Source organism: Lissotriton helveticus, chromosome 8 (assembly GCF_964261635.1).
Source record: "Lissotriton helveticus chromosome 8, aLisHel1.1, whole genome shotgun sequence".
Lineage (NCBI taxonomy): Eukaryota > Metazoa > Chordata > Amphibia > Caudata > Salamandridae > Lissotriton > Lissotriton helveticus.
In genome coordinates this window covers 1,469,976,164-1,469,983,895 of record NC_136069.1, presented here as the reverse complement: position 1 = coordinate 1,469,983,895, position 7,732 = coordinate 1,469,976,164, and the positions used below count along the sequence as shown (strand labels likewise).

The 7,732-nt window shown below is 47.2% G+C and overlaps 2 non-coding genes across 2 annotated transcripts; both read right to left on the bottom strand.

The window, feature by feature from the left end:
* Window positions 1-4,658: 4,658 nt before the first annotated feature.
* On the bottom strand, window positions 4,659-4,727 carry LOC144774624 (small nucleolar RNA SNORD27). The gene has a single exon (XR_013600396.1). It is a non-coding gene; the product is annotated as a small nucleolar RNA SNORD27 (small nucleolar RNA).
* A 1,300-nt stretch (window positions 4,728-6,027) lies between these two features.
* Window positions 6,028-6,096, bottom strand: LOC144774623 (small nucleolar RNA SNORD27). The gene has a single exon (XR_013600395.1). It is a non-coding gene; the product is annotated as a small nucleolar RNA SNORD27 (small nucleolar RNA).
* Window positions 6,097-7,732: the final 1,636 nt, after the last annotated feature.

Genomic DNA, 7,732 nt, shown 5'->3' with positions numbered 1-7,732 from the left:
AATAATTTCAAGGGTGCAGGGGTGTCTCAAGAACACCCTGCTGCACCCCTGAAAATGACATGTGGGCATGTATGAGCGTCACATGGCACCTTTGGATTTTTAAAAAAATGCTTTTTTAAGAGAATTCGCAACTTACCACCAACTAGAAGGTGGCGCTGGTTCACTTTGATGGAAGAATTGGAGTAAGCGAAGTTGAGAAATGGGAGAGTTTTATAACAACAATGGCAGGCTACTCCACAACTCCAAAACTCCAAAAGGGACGGACTGACAACAATACGGCTTCTTTTTCAAAGGAATATGTAGTAAAGATAAAACGCATCAAAAAATGTATCTTTCAAACAATGCGCCAACTTAGACATTCCCCAAGAGACACGGCGAAATATGACCTCCTACGAGAACTGAAGGCATCATTGAAAAAAACAAAATGGGAAGCAAACAGAGTAAAGGAGGACAGCTTGTGGGCCAAGCTTCATGCAGTACAAAGCAGAACGACGGGGCAAAATTCTGGAAAACTATCAACTCCTTTATAAACCCCGGGCATGAAGGAGTGTCATCTAGTATCACCGAAGAAACATGGGCAAACTACCTTAAAGATCACTTCACACAACAAGGTGACTCTGACTTAGAGGGAAAACATGAGGACAGCAAACCAAAGCCACTGTACGAAACTCAACACAAACGAGAGGGCGGCACTACAATTATGAATATAGGAGAAATAAACCTGCAAAAGATAATTATACGCCAAATTAAACAAGCATTTACAATGCAATGGTTTTGCCTTTGTTAAAGTTAGAGCTATTGGCATTGCTCTTGACATTATTTTTATTTATGTTTTTTTAACATAAATAAATGGCATTGTCATTTTCAATGCCACTAGCTTTATGTCTCGCAAATGACACACGCAGAGCCCCCCCCACACACACACCCACACAGAGCCCCCCCCACACAGCCTCCCACACACACAGCCACACAAAGCTTCCCACATACACAGCCACACAAAGCTTCCCACATACACAGCTAATCAGCCTTTCATCCTTACGAAGTTGATAAACCGCACAGCTTTAAGTTAGGAAACAACAAACAGCTTCCAGGTGTCAATAGCGCTAAGAGGCCTAACTGGCGTCAATACAGCGCTCTACAAATACACATTATGCGAAGCAAATACATTTCAAAATGTGTGAATTCACAATTAGAAACTGACCCTTTTGCTGTCCAGTGTTCAGTGCTGGCTGGAAATGAGGCCAAATGCATGGCCACAGTTTCGAATCCGAAGAGCCCACTCAGGATTTTATCCTTAACAGGTCGATAACATGCCTACCCTTGAGGTAGGAAACACTAAACATCTATAATGTGTCAATAGCGCTAGGGGGATACATTGGGGTCAACTTAGCACTCTACAAATACACACTATGTGAAGTAAAAACGTCGAATTTGTGAATGTATCACTAGTGCCTACTGTTTTCCAGTGGTCCATGCTGGATGTGAAGCAGGACATGTGCACCCCCCACCCCCAACTCACACAACATGAGACCGAGACGTGTCACCTCGCTTGTTACAACAATCTTCTCACTGTAGATTAGCACGAAAATGCGCTAAACATGCGGTAATCGTGGTGGTAACGCACGTTATCAATTACCTCATCACGTCGCAAAAATGTCAGCGTTACCAGCAACTGAAAGTGGCGGTAAAATGAAATACTCCACGCATAAATGCGGAAACTTGCATTGTTTATGATTCCTGCTTTTCATTCACCAGTCACGTGGGAGAAGGCTAAAGCAGGGTTAATAACGCTAAGCACACATTTCACCTTATGTAGTATCTATAAACGAGGACGCACATATTCATATATAACCAGCCCCCGTTACCAGCCTCCCATGGCCAGACCCCTGCCTATACAACCAACACACAAACAGTCCTCTTAACCAGCTCCCCGTAACCAACTTAAACAAGGTACACCTGGAGCCCCCCCAGCCCTTGCAAACTCACCGGGCTGTTCAACGAGGCCCTGGCCGGACCAATGGCCGCGAGGCCCCGTGATGACGCTGCGGGGCTCTGTGGCAGTGGAATCAATGGCGGCACACATGAACAGCGGGAGGGCGGGGCGGGAACGGTGCGAGTTCAGCGGGAGGGAGACTTAATCGTTGTCTACACAGAATCACAGCGGGACCTGGCCACGGGCAGCGGAAGCATTTACGGCCGGAAACGGGGGGAAGGGGGGGCGGGAACGTGGTTTGAAAGACCTTACATACCCGATGTAATGTATCATCTGGGACTAACGCTGCAATGAAAACGTAACCAGGAACAAACTGCCACCCCTTGGTGAATTGCAGTGTGTACCATATGGCAACACAGATACAACGATTTGATCTTCTAATTAGCACTGTGTCCCTTACTGCCACTAGTGGAACCCCCGCATCTCCACCTCCCTAAAGCGAAGACAGGAAACCCCCGCCTACCGTTCTCGGTCTGGTGAAGAGCGAAGGGCCGACCCCCAAGAATGATTCTGTTTTTGAAAACTGCATTACATCTGGAAACATTACCGACATCCATTCTCGCTCATACATTATGCAATAATTGTTTTCCACCTAAGCGCGAAACCGTGTCTCACCGGCCGAAGGTGAGGACTCTGATAATTGAGCCACCCTCGCACGCGAGTTATTAGACCCCGTTCCCACTCCAGCCGCATGGCCAACCCAGGCTAAAGTGGATGTAGAACCGCTAACCCTGTTAACTTTTAACAAAATATCATGCTACAACTATGCAAAGTATTACCATTTCGTCCGTGTGATTTCCCCCAACCTCCGTAAGACAATTAATTGTTCCGGCTCACCAGTACTCCCCCGTTGGTGCCGCCAGCGTAAGCATCCATACTGCCATCATTCAGCTGCTTGCGGGAGGTCCGGATTTTGCTCAGTGACCCATCTCCCTTTACGAGCCTCCCTCAAACACGGACCGGAGGAGAGAAATAAAACGGCAATAAACAGATTGCTGATACCGGGTGTCAAATGCACATACTTAATACTCGACGATAATGTTGCCCCATACCAGCCAGTCAAATCTAATTTCTCAACTATAAATCATGGAATGACACAGATTCTCACGACAAAATAAAATAACTCGTTCCTGACGGATAGAGGAGTGACGAGTGCATACAGCGGGACCTGGCCACGGGCAGCGGAAGCATTTACGGCCGGAAACACGGGGGGGAGGGGCGGGAACGGGTCACACACGGACAGCGGGAGGGGGGCGGGATATCAAATAAAAATGCAGAGCACTGACCTGGACTTCTTGGAGCAAAGAGAAGTCGACGGGCCCCCGGCGCCATCTTCGGCGGAATGAGAGAACACGCCCTGACAACAAAAAAAAAAAAAAAACACGCCCACCGCCGATATGAGCGCACAGAGGGGCGGAGAGGGAAAAAATCACGGGAACGCCCCCGAATCTGGTCCGGCCTTGACAGACAGATCCGGCTCCCAATGGCTAGCCTCCATTTATGGAGCTAGCCAATGGGAGGAGGGGGCGAGGAGGGGGCAGATACCCGACCCCACAGAGCAAAACATAAGATTTTGCTAGCGCATGCGTACTTCGTGCGCATTGCCAAGCAAGACGTCCGTCAGCCGTGGAGACCTATCGGGAAAGCAATGTGCATGGTGAGGTAGTGAACAGCTGGAGCAAGAACATTTCCCAGCCCGTCAGCGTTGTCTCAGTTGTTCGGTACGTTTCACAAGGAATAAAAAGTGAGCTAGTGTACTCATCACAGACAGCGCTTGGGAATGTAACCTGCATCAGAGCATTGTACATCTAAACTAGGAAGGCCCCCCTGTACAGATCTTAACATATCCCTACTCCTTCACTGTGGAAGTCTGGGTCTCAAAACATGGATGCTTTGTTCTTTACCGAAAAAGCAGAAGCACCACACGCTAGTGGAACTAATAGCACAGCCACCTGGGGAGGGGGCGGCAGTAGAGGCATCTACAACCTTTCCTTGTACCCAACCCAGCTAAAGAGATACAGACCCTTCCGACACTTCCATAGTTGTAGTAATCCATACCTTGAAAGGAGTCCGCTCAGCATCAGTACAGCCACCTACAAAGTAAAGACTGCATCAGTACGGGACTCGCAAAGTAAACATTTGAAAAAGGAGAGGGTAGTCAGATCAGGGCTTTGGTGACTTAGATGCCATAAGACCGAAGTCGTCCAGCTAGTAATGGGTTAACCCATATCATCCTCTCAGACTACCGCAGCCAGCCTAGAAGTAATTTTAAAACGTAGTTTACCTGCCATGCTTGCTTCCTGTCGAGTCAAGTCGGATCTTAAAGAAAGACGCGCAGGTATAAGAGCATGTCGTAGCGTCAAATCATCACATGCACCCTGGCCGCTTTGCCACCATCAGAACTCCACCATGCTATGAGTGTTCTTCACAGATGTTCAGACGAACGAGACTTAAAACATCATGTGGAGGTAAAGAAATATCAGGCCCCTGTTCTCCCATCCTGACTGACGAGCACTTACCATTGTAGTGTCAATAGAAGGAGCCTCAACCTGGAGGGAAAAAACACACAAGTTGTTAGTCGTGTGAGCAGTACCAGCCAATAAGCATCCAAGTGGTTCTCTTGCTCAGGACACCATTTTCTGGGCATCGCCTGCCCTTTCATTCTGTTCTCAGATTAAAGATGGCATCACTATACAGTCAGCCATATGCATGTCTATAGAATTCATCACGGAACAGACCCCTTGGGAGTGCATTAAATGCAGAAGAATGAATTCTGGGCAACTGGCTTGGCCTCATAATTTATTCAATAACCGATTATACAGTACGTCAAACCAGACTAACAAATAGCACATAACTGGGTGCTGGAGATGGAATTCTTAAAACCCCAGCTCTGTGCCATGTACGAAAAAGATCCTCATTGAATGAATTTATTGCAGAACCTGCCCAATTCTACGAGTGGCAAAACACACAAGATGGACAGAATGTTGCACAATGGCAAAACATTCACCCCCAGTCACAGATCTGGGTTAAAAAACAATCGTTATTTTGCTCACCAAGCCACCCCAGTTCAGACATGACCATATGCAATGTGAGTGTTTGGTTCAGATGCTATTACCACCCCCTTTTGTACCGCTTCCTTTGCCATAAGTTGGCAGGGTATGCTCAGACGCAAGTCCCTTGCCCACTTTGCCACTGGATTCAAGCAAGCCTGGGTGAAGACGGCTGAAATGCCAGAAACAGTCCTCGGAAGCCTGTTTCCGGTCCAGGGAAGGCATGGCTTGGTAGTTCGGGCTGGACTGTTCCCATGAGGCACAGGGTCAGACTGATTTGCATATGGCCATGTCTGAACTGGGTGGCAGTGGGCTAAAAAACGGTGATGGATTAAACCCAGATCTGTTGACTGGGTGCGAGTGTTTGATTGGTTAAGATGCTCCGTCCATCACCACCCCCTTTTGTACCAATTCTACGAGTGGAGCTAAAAATAATGTAGAGCAGTTACCTTTTATATTATTTCTCGCCTGCAGAGGAAAGGCCTGTGTGCTTTGAACAACTCAAAATGGTCAACAACGTTGCTTTCACCCACGCAGCTCAAACCTCGACGGGTTGTTTAAGAAGCTCGACATAAGTAGTTGTTTCCAAAAGTACTTATTTTACAAATGTCACAAGTGAGCCATTCCTCATTTGCATAGGGTAAACCACAAAGCATGAAAACCAATGATATGGAGGTGCACAAACTTACCTGGAAAGTCAGCAGGGTTGTGTATCGCGCTTTGCAGCAGGCGGGCGAGGCCTGAAAGCAAAATTGGATGCATTCGTTTCTTCGACACAACTAGTCCTACTCATAAACAGGGCAACTAGCTCACGATACATCACTAAAGGTCAGCTATTTGCTTGTTAATCATCGCTTAAGGCACTTTAAACTACAGAGTGGTTTATTACTACATTCTAGGGAGTTAGTGTGAGCATTACGAGCCACCAAGTGGTTCTTGCCCATGACACCATTGTCTGGACATCGCCTGCCCCTTCATTATTCTGTTCTCAGATTAAAGATGGCATCACTATACAGTCAACCATATGCTTGTCTATAGAATTCATCACAGAACAGAACCTTTGTAGCGAGTGCATTAAACGCGTAGAAGACTGAATTTTGAGCTACTAGTTCGACGTAATAATTTAAAGTCAGTTGATTACAGAACGTAAAACTGGACTAAGAAATGGCACATGACTGGGTGCGTCCGACATGCTGGCTCTCACCTCGGTGCCATGTGAAAAAGATACGCATTGAATGAATTTACTGCATAACCTGCCAAATTCTACGAGGGGAGCGCCGTTATATTATTCCTCGTCTGAAAAGAAGGCCTGTACTCTTAAACACTCTAAAATGGTCAAAAATATTGTTGCTTTTGAGCCACGCAGCTCAATCCTCGGTACGTTGTTTAAGACGCTTGACATAAGTAGTTAACGCTAATTGCTTAATAGTGTGGGGAACCCAACAATACATTAATGTCAGAAGAGCGCCCCCTCACGAGACAAATCTTTAACACCTGCGCAAACTCCAAGTCCATCGTGACAGGAAGGTACACAAACTTACCTGCAGAGTCAGCAGGGTTGTGCATCACGCTTTGCAGCAGGAGCGCAAGGCCTGAAAGCAAAAAAAGGAAGCATAAGAGTTTCACCGACACAATTAGTTCTTATCTAAAAGCAGAGCAACTAGCTCAGCGTTAGGGTACATCACAAAAGGTCAGCTATGTGCTTGGTAAACATCATCGCTAGACAGTCTTAAGGCACTTATACTACCGAGTGATTACTAAATTTTAGGCCCACACCTCAAATTGCTTGCAGCTTAACATACCTGGTTTTAGCCGTTCCGACATGTGGAAAGTCAACTATAAATCATGGAATGACACAGATTCTCACGACAAAATAAAATAACTCGTTCCTGACGGATAGACGAGTGCATACAGCGGGACCTGGCCACGGGCAGCGGAAGCATTTACGGCCGGAAACACGGGGGGGAGGGGCGGGAACGGGGCACACACGGACAGCGGGAGGGGGGCGGGATATCAAATAAAAATGCAGAGCACTGACCTGGACTTCTTGGAGCAAAGAGAAGTCGACGGGCCCCCGGCGCCATCTTCGGCGGAATGAGAGAACACGCCCTGACAACAACAAAAAAAAAAAAACACGCCCACCGCCGAGATGAGCGCACAGAGGGGCGGAGAGGGAAAAAATCACGGGAACGCCCCCGAATCTGGTCCGGCCTTGACGGACAGATCCGGCTCCCAATGGCTAGCCTCCATTTATGGAGCTAGCCAATGGGAGGAGGGGGCGAGGAGAGGGCGGATACCCGACCCCACAGAGAAACATAAGGATTTTGCTAGCGCATGCGTACTTCGGACGCATTGCCAAGCAAAACCTAAAAAGGAAAAAAAGAGGGGGCGCCAGGCCCGAATGGTATCCCTCCCATTCTTTTCAAACAAAACGAAAGCAAATGGGCTTTAGCACTCGAACCACTATTTCTGGAAATTAAACAGTTTAACATATTACCTGGTTCCTGGAAGGGTTCTATTATTTCCCCAATATTCAAGTCAGGGGATAAATCTCTATCAAGTGATTATAGACTGGTCGCCCTTATGGGTAATGAGGCAAAGTACTTTGCCGGGATCCTCTTGGAGGAATTGCAGGCCTGGGCTACAGAAAATTCCTTAATTCCTGTCAATCAGACGGGTTTTGCGAAAT